This window comes from Mustela lutreola, chromosome X (genome assembly GCF_030435805.1).
Source record: "Mustela lutreola isolate mMusLut2 chromosome X, mMusLut2.pri, whole genome shotgun sequence".
Taxonomy (NCBI): domain Eukaryota; kingdom Metazoa; phylum Chordata; class Mammalia; order Carnivora; family Mustelidae; genus Mustela; species Mustela lutreola.
In genome coordinates, this window is record NC_081308.1 from 12983089 (window position 1) to 13002423 (window position 19335).

Genomic DNA, 19335 nt, shown 5'->3' on the forward strand with positions numbered 1-19335 from the left:
TGAGCAGAGAGCCCGATGCGGGACTCGATCCCAGGACCCCGAGATCATGACCTGAGCCGAAGGCAGCGGCTTAACCCACTGAGCCACCCAGGCGCCCCTCATTTAATTTTCATAAGCAAACCACAAAGTAGGTATTATTGCCCCCACTTTGCAGTCAAATGCTCTATCCCTGAGCTATACCCCCGCCCCCACTTTGAAGAAGATAAAGTGGAGGTACAGAGATTCAGTAACTTGCCCATGGTCACATAGATAAGTGATTTCTGGTATTATTTTTCATAGTTATTTGGGTTAAAATTCAGTCTTTGTTGAAGAGACAAACTAAAAAAGGGTGGGTTTCCTGATGGTGTCTCAGGCTTTCAGAGCAATTCTATGTAAATGTTGGAATTCTTGCTTAAAGGAGTGAATCTGTCTATGGGTCTGTGTAGGGAATTTGGACCTACTTCTAAGGAGGTTCAGTATGGTTAAAGCAGAATGTGATACAGTCTACGGTCAAGGCTGATGAAATTCCAAAGCCAAGGAAGCCATCAGAAATTGGGATAAGGCTCAGGTACCCCTTAATTTATTTTATTCTACCTAATATATCTAAAATACTATCATTTCAGGGCCACCTGGTTGGCTTAGTTGGTGGAGTATGTGGCTCTTGATCTAGGAGTTGTGAGTTTGAGCTCCATGTTCAGTGTAGTGATTACTTAAGAATAAAATGCTTAGAGATGCCCTTCAACAGAAGAATGGATAAAGATGTGGTCCATATATGCAATGGAATATTACTCAGCCATCAGAAAGGATGAATACCCAAGTTTTGCATCAACATGGATGGAACTGCAGGGGATTATACTGAGTGAAGTAAGTCAAGCAGAGAGAGTCAATTATCATATAGTTTCACTTATATACGGAACATCAGGAATAGCATGGAGGACATTAGTAGAAGGAAGGGAAAAACAAAGGGGGGGCGGAATTGGAGAGGGAGATGAACCATGAGAGACTATGGACTCCAAGAAACAAACTGAGGATTTTAGAGGGAGGGGGTTGGGGGAATGGGTTGGCCCAGTAATGGGTATTAAGGAGGACACTGGGTGTTATATAAAAACAATGGATCTTGGAACACTGCATCAAAAACTAATGATGTACTGTATGGTGATTAACATAATAAAAAGTAAATAAAAATAAAACGCTTAAAAAATTTTCAAGCTGGGGATTTGGAAAATGTCAAGACAAGGTTTATATGACAAGAAGAGACATTAATACATTGCTTGGTGGGGAAATCAAGGTTTAGTAGAATTTTTGCTTAGTTTGAATTTTAGAAAGCATTTTCAAGATTTTATTTTGATACTAAATATTTATATTAATGTGGGATCAGTGGTTTTGTTCTGGAAATAAACTTGTCTTTTTAAATATTTCTCTGTCAGTTCTCCCAAACGTAATTTGATGATTCAAGTCGGAAAAAGGAAAGAAATGAGGGAAATCTTGCCATTTGCAACAACCTGGGTGGATCTAAAGGGTATAATGCTAAGTGAAATAAGTCAGTCAGAGAAAGAAAAATACGATACGATTTCACTCATGTGGATTTTAAGAAACAGAACAAAGGAAAAAAAAATAAACCAAAAAACCAGACTCTTAACTCTAGAGAATAAACTGTTATCAGAAGGGAGGTCGGTGGGGGGAGAATGGATGGCCTAGGTGGAGGGGATTCAGAGTACACTTATCATGATGAACATTGACTAACATAGAGCATTTTTGAATCACTGTATTGTACACCTGAGGTTAATACAATACTCTAGGTTAACTGTACTGGAATATGAAGGCTGGTGCTTGTGTGGTGGTTTTGGAGGTAAAAGCTACACATAGATCATGGCAGAACAGCAGTATTTGTATATAGGGAGAGAGCCTCGGTCCCATATCTTTATAAAACTGCCTTATTAGTCCAAGACTGTCCAATTTTATACTAGTTTTACATGAAAGAGAAAGAGCAGGAGCAGGGGAGAGGGGCAGAAGGAGAAGCAGACTCCCCGCTGAGCGGGGAGACTGACATGGGGCTGGATCCTAGGACCCCAGGATCATGACCTGAGCTGAAGTCAGAGGCTTAAATGACTGAGCCACTCAGGTCCCCTTCCGTCTTATTTTTTTAAAAAATCTGTATATATCAAATTTTTTCAATTATACAAAATTTACAAAGGTATTTACAACTTGTAAGCTAACTTTAAAATATTTACTAATTTGTCATATCAGCTGATTTTAAATTCCACATTTTACATGTTCTCTTACTGTTGGAAGTTTTAAGTATTTGTTTCATAGAATTTATTTTAGGGGCGCCTGAGCAGCTCAGTGGATTAAGCTGCTGCCTTTGGCTTAGGTCGTGATCTCAGGGTCCTGGAATCGAGCCCTGCATCAGGCTCTCTGCCCAGCAGGGAGCCTGCTCCCCCCCCCCCTCTCTGCCTGACTCTCTGCCTGCTTGTGATCTCTCTCTCTCTGTCAAATGAATAAATAAAATCTTTTAAAAAAAGAATTTATTTTATTTTTTATAAAGGGATAAGACTTAACTCACATGTGATTATTATTGTTTAAAAATAGATATTAAATTGAGCATAAACCAGTTAAAAAAAGAAATTGGGGGGACGCCTGGGTGGCTCAGTTGATTGGACGACTGCCTTCGGCTCAGGTCATGATCCCAGAGTCCCGGGATCGAGTCCCGCATCAAGCTCCCAGTTCCTTGGGGGTCTGCTTCTCCCTCTGACCTTCTCCTCGCTCATGCTCTTTCTCATTGTCTCTCTCTCAAATAAATAAACAAAATCTTAAAAAAAAAAAAAAAGAAATTGGGGGTAAGGCTGTGTATTGTTCAGGGCCCGGAAGGAAATGGCACACTCAGAGGGTATTACTGAAAACATCGTGGAGGCACGGAGAGATTAGTAGCAGCATGAAGCCATTGCTGTCCCTTAGATCTGGCCTAGGAAAGCAGTGCTGTAGCTGGAGGAGCAGTGATCTAGAGGAATGCAGGCATTGCCAGCACTGTGGCTGGGGAGGGGCTGGGGAGCTGAGGGACAAATAACCAACTCTGTCTCCTGTTGTCTGATGTGCTCCAGTGCCCAGCTGGAAGCCAGAGGCTGGAAAGCCTGGGTGCTGGAGCTAGAGAGACCAGTCTCCTGGGCAGAGTGGATGAAGAAGCGTTGTGGTTCTGGGGGACAAATGGAGGAAAAGCCAGCACAGGCTAAAGGTGAACTGGGAGCCACCACTCTGGATCCTAGGAGAATGGGGCATGGCGGGTGGAGGGAGCAAGGGAATTCCATTTGTGCCAAGCCAGGCTTGGGTGTGCAGACTTCCATGAGGGAAAGAGAGGACTGGACAGGAGTGACTGGTCCATCTGAGCTGCTGCTTCCCACTTCTTCAGGGAAGTGGGGTTGGCTCTGCATTTGGATATGGGATGTGTGCACGTGTGTGCTTTTTGATCAGAGTGGGACATTTCCATGGGTTGCTGGGTTCTTGTTCAGGGAACTGGGAAAAATAACCGGAATAGAGTAGCCTTTTGAGATTCTGCCAAGAGTAGTTGCACATGGTGGGAAAGGTTGCCCGGGGGACCAGAGATGAATTCAGGGGAGTAGAAAGTGTATTACAACATTTGGGGGTATGACCTAGCATTAGTTTGGCATTTTTTTTTCCTGAAGGATAAGAAGGATTTTTTTTCCCTGAAGGATACGAAGGATTTGTCCTCACCCCAAAATCACTGTATATGTATATGTGTCCACTCAGAATTTCTCTGTACCTTGCTCAAACTTACTAGGGCCCTATTGAGCAAACCGAGGACTTAAAAAAGAATCTTCCTCATATACTGCAAAGTAAAAGCAAGAAAGAGCTTTGTTCTCTTTTACATTCTTCATGGGCTAGCATATCTTCTGGAAAACTTGTTGCCATGGCAATGGGATATTATCTATCTCTGTAGTGTACTACATAAAAATAGCCCTTTGTGTTTGAGGGTGATGTCGGTGACAGGTGGTTGGGTGAATGTATAGCAGGGTGCCTTGTCAGCATTCCATTGTTTAAGGTTGTGAAATCAAAATGAGTATCGATTTGCTTTTTTCTCTCAAAATGGAGTTTTATCTGGAAAAGGCAGGTAGTGGTGCTCTGTTTAATTTTGGGATTTTAAGCCTCCCTTTCCAAGTCTTGTGAATATGGTGGCTGAAAACACCTCTCATGGTGATCAGTAAATGGCTTCTCTACTCTTTCCGTTGGTGCTACAGGGTGTGCAACACAACACTGGGCTGGGGCCAAGTAGTATAATTCTTGTTCTTGAGCAAATGGTTCTGCTTAAGTGCCTTGTACTTATAAACTGAGAAGTAGCAGCAAGTGGTTGGGTGGAATAGCTGAGCTGTTGCTCAAATACTGACTTCTTGTGGGTTCTTAAATGGAACAGATCCTTGGTAAAGGTCAGTTCACAGTGCTAGTTTCAGCATTGGCCTCACATGTGTAGCCAAGGTTGGGATCTTGACTCTAACCTTAATTTTTCCTTTCAGAAGTCCTTTGGGTAATTTTTTAGAACCTTAAGTCTCAAATATTTTGTTGTTCTTTCACCTTTCTTCTAGAAACTTGTCTTATATGTAAATAATAGCTTCCTGGTGCTGAAATAAAATTTACTCTTCTCATGAGAATTTTAGACTTTTTTTTTTTTAAAGATTTTATTATTTATTTGACAGAGACAGAGCTCACAAGTAGGCAGAGAGAGAGGAGGAAGCAGGCTCCCTGCTGAGCAGAGAGTCCGATGTGGAGCTCAATTCCAAGACCCTGAGATTGTGACCTGAGCCGAAGGCAGGGGCTTTAACCCACTGAGCCACCCAGGCGTCCCAATTTTAGATATTTTTGAGAAAATACCATGGCAGGGAATTTTAGACCTAAAAGTAATCACTCCTTTTTTTTTTTTTTTTTTTTTTTTTTTTAAACAGAGAGTGCGTGTGAAAGCAGGGAGAGGGGCAGAGGGAAAGGGAGAGAGAAAATCTCAAGCAGGCTCACACCCAGCTCATAGCCTGATGTGGGGCTTGATCCTAGAACCCTGAGATCATGACCTGAGCCAAAATCAAGAGTCACATGTTTTACCAACTGAGCCACGCTGGTACCCTCAAAGTAATCACTCTTAATTCTGATTTTTGTTGTACTATTGCGGAAATGGAATCATTACCTTTGTCTTTTCTCTGCAAGGATAATATTGGAAATAGTTTTTGCGTACTTGCTGGGCATCCATTACTGTTCTTAGAAATTTTTGTGTGTAATTAACTCACTTAATTCCCATAAATATTCTTTTTGTAAAAAAAAGATTTTATTTATTTGAGAGAGAGAATGCAAACAGTGCATGCTCATGAGTCAGGAGAGGGGCAGAGGGAGAGGGACAAGCAGACTCCCTGCTGAGCATGGATTTCCCCATGTGGAGCTTCATCCCAAGACCCTGAGATCATGACCTTGAGCTGAAGTCATATGTTTAACCAACTGAGCCACCCAGGCACCCCATAATTCTCATAAATATTCTTACTGGGTTTTGTCACTGTTTTTCAGATGAGGCATTGTTATTAGTATGCCTTTTCATTTCTGAGCTTGTGTAAGTTGCTGTGCAGTGTAAGACTTGGTTGTTCCTTTTTGTTTTCAGGATGTTGTAGCATTTCTAATACTGAAAAGCATTCTTCTATCAGGTGATGGCAAGATATAGTCTGTGGGCCAAATCCATCCTGTCATCTATTTTTTTGTTTGTTTGTTTTGGTATGGCCAATGAGCTAAGAATGGTTTTTACATTTTTTAAATAGTTGGGACAAAAATAAAAATATTTCATGATATATGAAAACTATATGAAATTCAGATTTCAGCTTTTATAAACTTTTATAAACAAAGTTTTTCTTGGCACATAGACACACTTAAACATTTCTGCATGGTGGATGGCTGCTTTTGCACTAGAGTGGCCGAGGTGAAGAGCTGTTAACAGAGACTGTTTATAGCCCACGGGCCCTCAGAACTTAAAATGTTTACAAAGTTTGCCAACCCCTATTCTATATTATTTTACATCTCACATGGGAGATCATACTGAATAATGAAAGTAGGTTAGATTTATGTACAGGTTCACATGTATTTGGATTCTCTTTGGGCATTATATTTTCCTCTCTTCCACTAAATGTTACTACTTTCACAAGCCTAGTGTCACAAACTATGGCATATTTCAGATATACTTGATTTCAGCTTTCTATATCCATATTTTTATTAACATATAATGTATTATTTGTTTCAGGGGTACAGGTCTGTGATTCATCAGTCTTACAGAAGTCACAGCACTCACCACAGCACACACCCTCTCCATCATCCAGCCCTCCCAGCCCTCCCACCCGCCTCCCCTCCAGCAGCCCTGTTTCTTTCCTGAGTTTAAGAGTCTTCTATGGTTTATCTCCCTCTCTGGTTTTGTCTTGTTTCATTTTCCCCTCCCTTTCCTTTTGATCCTTTGTCTTGTCTCTCAAATTCCTCATATCAGAGAGATCATATGATAATTGTTTTTCTCTGACTTATTTCGCTTAGCATAATACCCTCTAGTTCCACTCATGTTGTTGCTAATGGCATGATTTCATTTTTTGATGACTGCATAATATTCCATTATATATATAAACCACATCTTTATCCATTCATCTGTTGATGGACATCTAGGCTCTTTTCATAGTTTGGCTATTGTGGACATTGCTGCTATAAACATTGGGGTGCACGTGCCCCTTTGGATCTCTACATTTGTATCTTTATGGTAAATACCCAGTAGTGCATTTACTGGGTTGTAGGGTAGCTCTATTTTCAACTTTTTTTTTTTTTAAGATTTTTATTTATTTATTTGACAGAGATCATAAGCAGGCAGAGAGGCAGGCAGAGGGGGAGCGGGAAGCAGGCCCCCTGCTAAGCAGAGAGCCTGATGCGGGGCTCGATCCCAGGACCCTGAGATCATGACCTGAGCTGAAGGCAGAGGCTTAACCCACGGAGCCACCCAGGTACCCCTATTTTCAACTTTTTGAGGAACCTCCATACTTTTTTCCAAAGTGGCTGCACCAGCTTACATTCCCACCAACAGTGTAGGAAGGTTCCCCTTTCTTACATCCTTGCCAACACCTGTCGTTTCCTGGCTTGTTAATTTTAGCCATTCTGACTGGTGTGAAGTTGTATCTCATTGTGGTTTTGATTTGTATTTCCCTGATGCTAAGTGATGTTGAGCACTTTTTCACGTGTCTGTTGGCCATCTGGATGTCTTCTTTGCAGAAATGTCTGTTCATGTCTTCTGCTCATTTCTTGACTGGACTGTTTGTTCTTTGGGTGTTGAGTTTGATAAGTTCTTTACAGATTTTGGATACTAGCCGCTTATCGGATATGTCATTTGCAAATATCTTCTCCCATTCTGTCAGTTGTCTTTTGGTTTTGTTCGCTGTTTCTTTTGCTGTGTAAAGCTTTTGATCTTGATGAAGTCACAATAGTTCATTTTGCCCTTGCTTCCCTTGCCTTTGGTGATGTTTCCATATTTTTAAAATCATAACAAATACTCCTAACCTTTCCTAAATGAGGGTAATGAATTTTATCACTTTATTAATGTTTTCTTTGCTAGATCAGTAATTATAATCCCCCCAGTTCTATTTATTTCCAACTATATTGCTTTCTGCTTTTGGGCTTTTTAGTTACCATATAAACATTGATACTTTAATAATCCTAACTAAGCCACCTGAACTGTGTTATTTTAATTTAATAAATCCTATATTAGATAAAGATTATGTTTTTTACATTCATCCTATTGGGTTTAATATACTTAACATGATCAGCTTTGGAACATTCATGCAGTTATTTTTTTTAATTTGTTTTCTTTTTTGTCTCATTTCACTTTTTAAATTAATGACTTCATTGAGATATATGTCATATAATGTACAACTTACTCATTTTAAGCATACAACTCAGTTTTTAGTATATTCACTATATATTTCTAGAATATTTTCACCACCACAAAAAAAGAAAGCTAGGCATGGTACCCAATAGTACCCAGTCCTACTGTCCCTAGGCAACCACAACTCTGCTTTCTATATTTATGAATTTGCCTATATTGAACATTTCTTATAAGTGGAATAAGTGGGGCCATTTGTGACTAGCTTTTTTTTTAGCATAATGTTTTCAGTGTTCATCCATGTTGTAGCATGTGCCAGTACTTTTTATGGCCCAATAATATTTGATTATATGTATATACCATAATTTATTTATCCATTCATCAGTTTGTAGACATGGGTTTTTTCTATATTTTGGCTGTTATGAATAATGCTGTTATGAACATTTGTGTGTAAGGTTTTATGTGTATGTATGTTGTCATTTCTCTTGGTTAATAACCTAGGAGTGGATTTGCTAGGTTACATATGGTAACTCTGTGTTCAATTTTTTTTAAAGATTTATTTATTTTTGTTGAAGAGTTGGGGGCCCCATCCCAGGACCCCAGGATCATGCCCTGTGCTGAAATCAAGAGCTGGACACTCCATCATCTCAGCCACCCAGGTGCCCCTCTATGTTTAGTTTTTTGAGGAGCTGCCAGACTCTTTGAAAGCTGCTACATTATTTTACATTTCCCACCAGCAATATATGAGGATTCCAATTTCCCCTCATCCTCACCAACATTGGTTATTGTCTGTCATTTATAGCCATCCTAGTGGGTAAGAAATGGTATCTTATGGTGGTTTTAGTTTGTATTCTCCTAGTGACTAATGATGTTGATGTATTATGTGCTTACTTGACATTTATGTATCTTCTTAGGGAAATGTCTATTTAGATCCATTGCCCATTTTTAAATTAGGTTCTTTGTCTTTATAAAATCTTGAGTTGTAGAAGTTCTTTCTGTGTTTTAAGTCCCCTATCAGGTAAACGACTTGCAGAAATTTTCTCATTCTGTGGGTTGTCTTTTCACTTCCTTGATGGCGTCCTTTGAAGCATACAGTATTTTTTAAAGACTTTATTTATTTACATGAGAGAGAGAGAGTGTGAATGGAGGGGAGGAAGTGACAGGGGCCAGGGAGGCCACTCTCTGCTGAGCAGACAACCTGGGGCTTAATCCCAGGACTCTGGGATCTTGACCTGAGCTGGAGGCAGATGCTTTTTTTTTTTTTAAATTTTTTATTTTTTATAAACATATATTTTTATCCCCAGGGGTACAGGTCTGTGAATCGCCAGGTTTACACACTTCACAGCACTCACCAAAGCACATACCCTCCCCAGTGTCCATAACCCCACACCCCTTCTCCTAACCCCCCCCCCCCCAGCAACCCTCAGTTTGTTTTGTGAGATTAAGAGTCACTTATGGTTTGGCTCCCTCCCAATCCCCTCATCTTGTTTCATTGATTCTTCTCCTACCCACTTAAGCCCCCATATTGCATCACCACTTCCTCATATCAGGGAGATCATATGATAGTTGTCTTTCTCTACTTGATTTATTTCGCTAAGCATGATACGCTCTAGTTCCATCCATGTTGTCGCAAATATCAAGATTTCATTTCTTTTGATGGCTGCATAGTATTCCATTGTGTATATATACCATATCTTCTTTATCCACTCATCTGTTGATGGACATCTAGGTTCTTTCCATAGTTTGGCTATTGTGGACATTGCTGCTATAAACATTCGGGTGCATGTGCCCCTTTGGATCACTACGTTTGTATCTTTAGGGTAAATACCCAGTAGTGCAATTGCTGGGTCATAGGGTAGCTCTATTTTCAACATTTTGAGGAACCTCCATGCTGTTTTCCAGAGTGGTTGCACCAGCTTGCATTCCCGCCAACAGTGTAGGAGGGTTCCCCTTTCTCCGCATCCTCGCTAGCGTCTGTCATTTCTTGACTTGTTGATTTTAGCCATTCTGACTGGTGTGAGGTGATATCTCCTTGTGGTTTTGATTTGTATTTCCCTGATGCCGAGTGATATGGAGCACTTTTTCATGTGTCTGTTGGCCATCTGGATGTCTTCTTTGCAGAAATGTCTATTCATGTCCTCTGCCCATTTCTTGATTGGATTATTTGTTCTTTGGGTGTTGAGTTTGCTAAGTTCTTTATAGATTTTGGACACTAGTCCTTTATCTGATGTGTCGTTTGCAAATATCTTCTCCCATTCTGTCAGTTGTCTTTTGATTTTGTTAACTGTTTCCTTTGCTGTGCAAAAGCTTTTGATCTTGATGAAATCCCAATAGTTCATTTTTGCCCTTGCTTCCCTTGCCTTTGGCGATGTTCCTAGGAAGATGTTGCTGTGGCTGAGGTCGAAGAGGTTGCTGCCTATGTTCTCCAAAAGGATTTTGATGGATTCCTTTCCCACATTGAGGTCCTTCATCCATTTTGAGTCTATTTTCGTGTGTGGTGTGAGGAAATGGTCCAATTTCATTTTTCTGCATGTGGCTGTCCAATTTTCCCAACACCATTTATTGAAGAGGCTGTCTTTTTTCCATTGGACATTCTTTCCTGCTTTGTTGAAGATTAGTTGACCACAGAGTTGAGGGTCTATTTCTGGGCTCTCTATTCTGTTCCATTGATCTAGGTGTCTGTTTTTGTGCCAGTACCACGCTGTCTTGATGATGACAGCTTTGTAATAGAGCTTGAAGTCCAGAATTGTGATGCCACCAACTTTGGCTTTCTTTTTCAATATCCCTTTGGCTATTCGAGGTCTTTTCTGTTTCCATATAAATTTTAGAATTATTTGTTCCATTTCTTTGAAAAAGATGGATGGTACTTTGATAGGAATTGCATTAAATGTGTAGATTGCTTTAGGTAGCGTAGACATTTTCACAATATTTATTCTTCTAATCCAGAAGCATGGAACATTTTTCCATTTCTTTGTGTCTTCCTCAATTTCTTTCTTGAGTACTTTATAGTTTTCTGAGTATAGATTCTGTGCCTCTTTGGTTAGGTTTATTCCTAGGTATCTTATGGTTTGGGGTGCAATTGTAAATGGGATTGACTCCTTAATTTCTCTTTCTTCTGTCTTGTTGTTGGTGTAGAGAAATGCAACTGATTTCTGTGCATTGATTTTATATCCTGACACTTCACTGAATTCCTGTACAAGTTCTAGCAGTTTTCGAGTGGAGTCTTTTGGGTTTTCCACATATAGTATCATATCATCTGCGAAGTATGATAGTTTGACTTCTTCTTTGCCAATTTGGATGCCTTTAATTTCCTTTTGTTGTCTGATTGCTGAGGCTAGGACTTCTAGTACTATGTTGAATAGCAGTGGTGATAATGGACCTCCCTGCCGTGTTCCTGACCTTAGCGGAAAAGCTTTCAGTTTTTCTCCATTGAGAATGATATTTGCAGTGGGTTTTTCATAGCTGCCTTTGATGATATTGAGGTATGTACCCTCTATCCCTACACTTTGTAGAGTTTTGATCAGGAAGGGATGCTGTACTTTGTCAAATGCTTTTTCAGCATCTATTGAGAGTATCATATGGTTCTTGTTCTTTCTTTTATTGATGTGTTGTATCACATTGACGATTTGCGGATGTTGAACCAACCTTGCAGCCCTGGAATAAATCCCACTTGGTCGTGGTGAATAATCCTTTTAATGTACTGTTGAATCCTATTGGCTAGTATTTTGGTGAGAATTTTCGCATCTGTATTCATCAAGGATATTGGTCTATAGCTCTCTTTTTTGGTGGGATCCTTGTCTGGTTTTGGGATCAAGGTGATGCTGGCCTCATAAAATGAGTTTGGAAGTTTTCCTTCCATTTCTATTTTTTGGAACAGTTTCAGGAGAATAGGAATTAGTTCTTCTTTAAATGTTTGGTAGAATTCCCCCGGGAAGCCGTCTGGCCCTGGGCTTTTGTTTGTTTGGAGATTTTTAATGACTGTTTCAATCTCCTTACTGGTTATGGGTCTGTTCAGGCTTTCTATTTCTTCCTGGTTCAGTTGTGGTAGTTTATATGTTTCTAGGAATGCATCCATTTCTTCCAGATTGTCAAATTTGTTGGTGTAGAGTTGCTCATAGTATGTTCTTATAATAGTTTGTATTTCTTTGGTGTTAGTTGTGATCTCTCCTCTTTCATGATTTTATTTATTTGGGTCCTTTCTCTTTTCTTTTTGATAAGTCTGGCCAGGGGTTTATCAATTTTATTAATTCTTTCAAAGAACCAGCTCCTAGTTTCATTGATTTGCTCTATTGTTTTTTTGGTTTCTATTTCATTGATTTCTGCTCTGATCTTTATGATTTCTCTTCTCCTGCTGGGCTTAGGGTTTCTTTCTTGTATTTTCTCCAGCTCCTTTAGGTGTAGGGTTAGGTTGTGTACCTGAGACCTTTCTTGTTTCTTGAGAAAGGCTTGTACTGCTATATATTTTCCTCTCAGGACTGCCTTTGTTGTGTCCCACAGATTTTGAACCGTTGTATTTTCATTATCATTTGTTTCCATGATTTTTTTCAATTCTTCTTTAATTTCCCGGTTGACCCATTCATTCTTTAGAAGGATGCTGTTTAGTCTCCATGTATTTGGGTTCTTTCCAAACTTCCTCTTGTGGTTGAGTTCTAGCTTCAGAGCATTGGGGTCTAAAAATATGCAGGGAATGATCCCAATCTTTTGATACCAGTTGAGTCCTGATTTAGGACCGAGGATGTGATCTATTCTGGAGAATGTTCCATGTGCACTAGAGAAGAATGTGTATTCTGTTGCTTTGGGATGAAATGTTCTGAATATATTTGTGATGTCCATCTGGTCCAGTGTATCGTTTAAGGCCTTTATTTCCTTGCTGATCTTTTGCTTGGATGATCTGTCCATTTCAGTGAGGGGAGTGTTAAAGTCCCCTACTATTATTGTTGATGTGTTTCTTTGATTTTGTTATTAATTGGTTTATATAGTTGGCTGCTCCCACATTGGGGGCATAGATATTTAAAATTGTTAGAAAAGGGGTCTGTTGGAGAGACCCTTTGAGTATGATATAGTGTCCTTCCTCATCTCTTATTATAGTGTTTGGCTTAAAATCTAATTGATCTGATATAAGGATTGCCACTCCTGCTTTCTTCTGATGTCCATTATCATGGTAAATTCTTTTCCACCCCCTCACTTTAAATCTGGAGGTGTCTTCGGGCTTAAAATGAGTTTCTTGAAGGCAACATATAGATGGGTTTTGTTTTTTTATCCATTCTGATACCCTGTGTCTTTTGATTGGGGCATTGAGCCCATTAACATTCAGGGTAACTATTGAAACATATGAATTTAGTGCCATTGTATTGCCTGTAAGGTGACTTGGAGGCAGATGCTTAACTGACTGAGCCACCAAGGCACCCTGAAGCAAACCGTTTTTTTTTTTTTTTTCATTTTGATGATGTTAATCTATTTACTTTTTGTTTTCATCATTTGTGATTTTGGTGTCATGTTTACAGAACCATTGCCTAATCCAAGATCATGAAGGTCTACACCTGTATTTTCTTTTAAAAGTTGTATAGCTTTAGCTCTTATGTTTAGGTCTTTGATCTGTTTTGAGTTAATGTTTGTGTGTGGTGTGAGGTAGGGGTTCAGCTCCATTCTTGTGTATATGGATATCCAGTTGTCTTCATACCATTTGTTGCAAAGTTGTCCTAGCATAATTTTTTCCCCCTGAATGGTTTTGGAACCCTTGTCCAAAATCAGTTGACCATAAATATAATGGTTTATATTTGGACTATTCATTCTATTCCATTGCTCTGTATTCCTATTATTATGCTAGTACAATATTGTCTTGATTTATTTATTTTTGAGGCACATATTTCCCCCTCCCTCACTTAAAATTAGGACGCCTCATAATTAATGGTATCTTCTATTGCATCAAAACTGGCCTACTGGGTGTTAGTGGCTTGGAAAATGATACTAAAGTCTAGAGTGGAGCACTGTTGACTCTTGGGATCCAAATAGATGGGAGACGGAGGTAGTGAAGAGGTGGTAAATTCATTGCTCCCTCAGTGTTTAGCAGCAAACTCAAAGCAGTAGTCAAAAGTAGCCTAGCTTTACAAAATTTCAAAGCTGAGTACTAATAGTTCCGGTTTCTTTTTATGGATTTTTCTTTTTAAAGAAATGCTGCATCACTGAGTGGTGTTGGTAGCACAGAAGACAACACTATGAAAAACGTGAACCTTGACTACTCTTAGTTAAAACGACTGACAAAAGTTCAATTTTGAATGTGAAGTTTTAGGAAAACCTTGAACAACTAAGTTTGCTTATTTTCCTTTCTATGTATATATGAGTGATAAAAGAAAGATATAAGTACAAAAAAGCTCCTTTAACAAGTCTAAGATAAACACTAAGTGGTAATACTATTTTGTCATATCTTATTTGGCATGTTTTCTTAGTGCTACCTAAATAATGGTGTCTTAGGTTTGAAATGCTGTTATCTTCCTGCCTCTAGCTCTGTTAATGTTTCAGAGGGAGTTGGGTCCTTTCCTAGAGTCTGTTGTATGAATTGATGTCCTTGGTTTCCACTTCCTGCCCTTCACTCTATGTCCATTTGTTTTCTAGGCACCATAATTTTGTTTTACCCCTTTCTCTTGTTCTTGTAGTTTTTTTTTTTTTTAAGATTTTATTTATTGGGGCACCTGGGTGGCTCAGTGGGTTAAGCCTCTGCCTTTGGCTCAGGTCATGATCCCAGGGTCCGGGAATCGAGCCCCGCATCGGGCTCTTTGCTCACCTGGGAGCATGCTTCCCTTCCTCTCTCTCCACCTGTCTCGTGATCTCTCTCTGTCAAATAAATAAATAAAATCTTTTTTAAAAAGATCTTTTTAAAGATTTTATTTATTTATTTGACAGAGAGAGATCACAAGCAGGCGGAGGGAAGCAGGCTCCCGGCCGAGCAGAGAGCCCGATGTGGGGCTCGATCCCGGGACCCCGGGACCATGAACCAAGCCGAAGGCAGAGGCCCAACCCACTGAGCCACCCGAGGTACCCCTTGTTCTTGTAGTTTTAAGACTTAAAACAAGTAACAACCCTATATTACCATTCTAGTGGAGTTTTGAGTAGGAGTGGAGGTTAACATGTATGTTCAATCCAGTAGGAATATTCAATCACTCAGGAGATTGGCTTACAAAAAATGACTTTTAGAAAAGTTATATTTCTCACTTTGCTGCCTTAATGTTAGCATCTTACATAATCAGAACAGTCATCAAGAACAGGAAATTAGCATCACTGCAATATTGTTAAGTACACTACAGACCTTATTCTCATTTCATCACTTTTCCACTAGTGGTCTGTTTCTGTTCTAGGATACTATTCAGGATCCCATATTGCATGTAGTTATTTCTCCTTAGTCCCATCTAGTCTGTAACAGTTTTTAAATTTTTTCTTTCATAACACTTTGGAAGAATACTCATCAGTTATTTTGTAAAAAGATCCTGAATTTGGGTTTGTTTCATGTTTTCTTATGATTTGAATAAAGTGCATTTTTTGGCAAGATTACTAGAGAAACAATGATGTATAATTTCTATTGCACTCTATCATGGAATTCATAATGTTGATAGTTGGTGTTATTTACCTTGATTCCTTAAGTTGGTGTCTGCAGGGTATCTCCCGTAGTTAAAGTATCTTGGGGAGAGGTGCTTTGAGACTATATGACTATCCTATTTCGCCTTTAAATTTTTAGCATTCATTGGTGGATCCATATCCATTTCATTTCATATTATTTCCTAGAGTATTTGTGAAAAATATTCAATTGAGTAAAATAGAGCTCTGCCCTCCAAGAAGCCAAGATCAATTACATTAAAGTCCTATCATATTGGTTAGTGTAACACAAGCAACTGTATTAGTGTAACACTAGCAACTTTCAGAGACTTAACAAAACAGAAGCTTTCCTTCCCAGTGTATTTTTGGTTGTGTAGGTGGTTTCCTGCCAAACAATATTTCAATGACCCAGGTTTAACTTTTTATTTTGAAGTAATTTCAAACTGACTAAAAGGTTGTGAGAATAGTACCAAGAAATCCTATGTACGCTTTACCCAGATTTACTTGACATTTGCCACATTTTACCTTATTTTTTCTCTCACTCTCCATGTATGTGTATGTATTTGTATCTATCCATCCCTCCATTTATTTATCATCTGCCTGTACTAAACCGTCTGAGATTAAGTTGCATACATCATGCTCTTATATGCCTTAATAGTTTAAACTTCAATATTTATCTATTTGTTTAATTCTAGTATACAAGTAAAGTAGTTGCAGAATTGCTACCTCATACCAGTGTGAAACACACTTTCACTAACTAGATTACAGCATTTATAAACAGTACTCTTTTCTTTAAATTTACGGTATCTGGTCATGATAACTGTTTTCAACAGTTTTCCACTGACGTATTAAATTTGAAAACTGTTACACAGCACATAAAGTTATTCAAACTCAGGAAGATATTTTTCAAGATTTTATTTATTCATTAGAGAGAGCCACCCAATGAGGGGCTTGATCCCATAACCCTGAGATCATGACCTGAGCTGAAGGCAGATGCTTACTCTGGCACCCCTCAAATTCAGGAAGTTTAATATCAATACAGTACTTTGTCTGCAGTCACTATTCCAGTTCCCCCAGTTGTCCCCAAAATACTTTTCATGGGAGTCTTTCCCTTTTTTCCTGATACCAGATCCCACCCAGGAACACATACTGAATTTGTCATGGCTTTTTAGTCCCCTTTGATCTGGGATTGTTCCTGCAAACCTTTGTCTTTTGTGACATTGCCATTTTGAACAATGACATTTCATGACATTATTTTGTAGAATGTACCAAATTTGGGTTTGGTTGGTAGCCACCAGCCAACTCATGTTTAGATTAAGATTTATGCGTTTTTGTCTGGATACTACATAAGCAATGTGTCCTTCTCAGGTAATGAATGCATTAAGAGGCACATGATGTCTCCTTGTGTCTCACTGGTAATTTCGATTTTTATCATTTGGTTGAAGTATTGCCTATGTCTGTAGTGTTTTTAGGTATGAAATATCGGAGTGATCAATACCAGGAATCCTCTTACAGCAGTGTTTAGATTGAGAAATTATGATCAGAAAGACTTTCAGAAGCATTCAGCTTGACATATATTTAACACGAAACCAAGTTTTTAACTTTTTTTCCTGAGTCATCTACCATTAAAATGTTAATGCAGGGGGACGCCTGGGTGGCTCAGTTGGTTAAGCAGCTGCCTTCGGCTCAGGTCATGATCCCAGCGTCCTGGGATCGAGTCCCACATCGGGCTCCTTGCTCAGCAGGGAGCCTGCTTCTCCCTCTGCCTCTGCCTGCCATTCTGTCTGCCTGTGCTTGCTCTTTCCCCCTCTCTCTCTCTGATAAATAAATAAAATTAAAAAAAAATGTTAATGCAGGATTTATCCATTCATGACTGTTATTTCTTCCTGGGCAATTTTTCCTTAAAAAAATTTTTTTTTGCTGTAATAAAATACATAAAGTTTATCATTGTAACCATTTTTAAGTGTACAATTCCTTGGTATTAAGTACATTTGCAGTGTTGTACAACCATCATTACTATTCCTTTCCAGAACATTTTCAACATCCCAAACAGAAACTCTGTACCTACTAAACAATAATTATCCATTTCCCCTCTGCCCCAGCTCCTGGTAACCTTACTTTACATGTCATCACAATATTTTAGTATAAACAGCAGCTTTCTGTTATATCTGGGATAAGGTCACTCAACTTTTGCTTCCATTTCAAGGCTATAATAAAAATGTTATTCCAATTTCTCCATTTTGGCACGAATTAATGTATAGTAACTCCAAATCCTGGTACGGGGAGCAATTTTATTCTGAAAGTTGACAAATAATTATTGGTTTGTAATTTTTACCTTCAGGGTTGGGGTATTTTGGATGGGATAAGGGCAAGGAGAGGTGAAATTATTCCTGTAGGGAAGAAGACCAGAATTTAAATTGCCTGTTCTAAAAAAAAAAAAAATTGCCTCTTATGCTTTCCATCTTGGCCACCTACCAGTTGGGTATAGGCATTCAGATCATCTATGCTTTTGTACATGGCTTGATAGGTATAAATATATAGAAATTGGGATAAGGGCGCCTGGGTGGCTCAGTGGGTTAAGTCACTGCCTTCGGCTCAGGTCATGATCTCAGGGTTCTGGGATCGAGTCCCACATCGGGCTCTCTGCTCGGCAGGGAGCCTGCTTCCCTCTCTCTCTCTCTCTGCCTGCCTCTCCATCTGCTTGTGATTTCTCTCTGTCAAATAAATAAATAAAATCTTTAAAAAAATGCATATTTAAAAAAAAAAGAAATTGGGATAAATTCTAGCAGTGTTAGAGGCTCAGGGTTCATAAAGGCACTTCTTCTCACTGCAGTCTTTGTGTGTCCCTATTCCCTGGTCTGCAAAGTGAACATAACAAAACCAAGTTCTCTGCAAAGGCTTCTTTGGGACAAAACTATAAAATACTTTGCAGAATAAAGGGGGCTCCTTATTCTTAGTAACATTCTCAGTGTTCTTTGGGGCTTCACTCACAATCATTATTCTGTGTTGAGAATATTTATTAGAACTAATTTTAATAGCACTGTAGAATATAGATTGTGTGGCCACTTGTCCTAGTTTGCTGGAACGGCAGAAACAGCTATAGATTTAAAAATTCTCATATAATATTGCTCAGATGATGCATCTATTCCTTTACTCTATAGTGCTGGGTGTCTTTTTCATTTCCTCGAAAAATTTAGCAAGGCCTTGAGACTGTGGACAGATTCCCTGGTTCATGTGAGCTGTAGATGTAAGAGAGACCCCAGCACTAGCCTGTGTCTTGCTCTTGAGAGATTAGTGTATTGATAGATGGCATAATCCATTATTAGTTAGGTACCTGCACAGTTTACAGGATTTCTCTGTGGTTCACACAGTTGGGGAGGATTCCTTGACGCAAGAGGTCAATTTTTCTGAAGAGTCAGTAGTCTTTAGGGTCCTGCCTTAGCTTCCTACCTATGGGAGATCTTAAATTGAATGAGGTGGCCCCCTCGCCATTAGAGTTCCTATGACCTTAATGATTCCTAGGGGGATGAGTTAGGAAGAGGTCAGGCAGTCCCTTTCTTGCTGTACATACCTTCTGCCTGAGGATTAAGGATGAGTGCCTTGAGGAGGTCTGAGCCTGCTGGAAGGACCCTTGTTCATTTCCTCCTTCTGTCTGAAGAATGATCAGGTCACATCATTTTTACTTCTGTGGTGGTACCAAATGTCATTCCAAGAGGCAATGACTGACTGTTTTGGTTCTATATGGTTGCCTGAAAACCACTCCAGTACTTGGTGGCTATAGTAACCATTCTCACAGTTTTGTTGGTCAGGGATTTCAGAAGGTCTCATCTGGGCTTTAGATGGCATTGATTGGGTGGCTGGTACTGCAGGTTCCACTTCCAAGAATG

General features: G+C 39.3%; 1 protein-coding gene across 5 annotated transcripts in view; it reads left to right on the forward strand.

Annotated features, from left to right (window-relative positions):
- Positions 1-19335, forward strand: part of REPS2 (RALBP1 associated Eps domain containing 2) — a 234922-nt gene that overhangs the window by 13287 nt on the left and 202300 nt on the right. Inside the window, exon 1 of one of the 5 annotated variants that reach the window (XM_059158715.1) lies at positions 14875-14893. The exons of the other annotated variants lie outside the window; for them this stretch is intronic. The gene's annotated coding sequence lies outside the window, so the exon portion shown is untranslated. Of the gene's footprint in view, positions 1-14874; positions 14894-19335 lie in introns of those variants that run through there. 5 annotated transcript variants of the gene reach the window in all.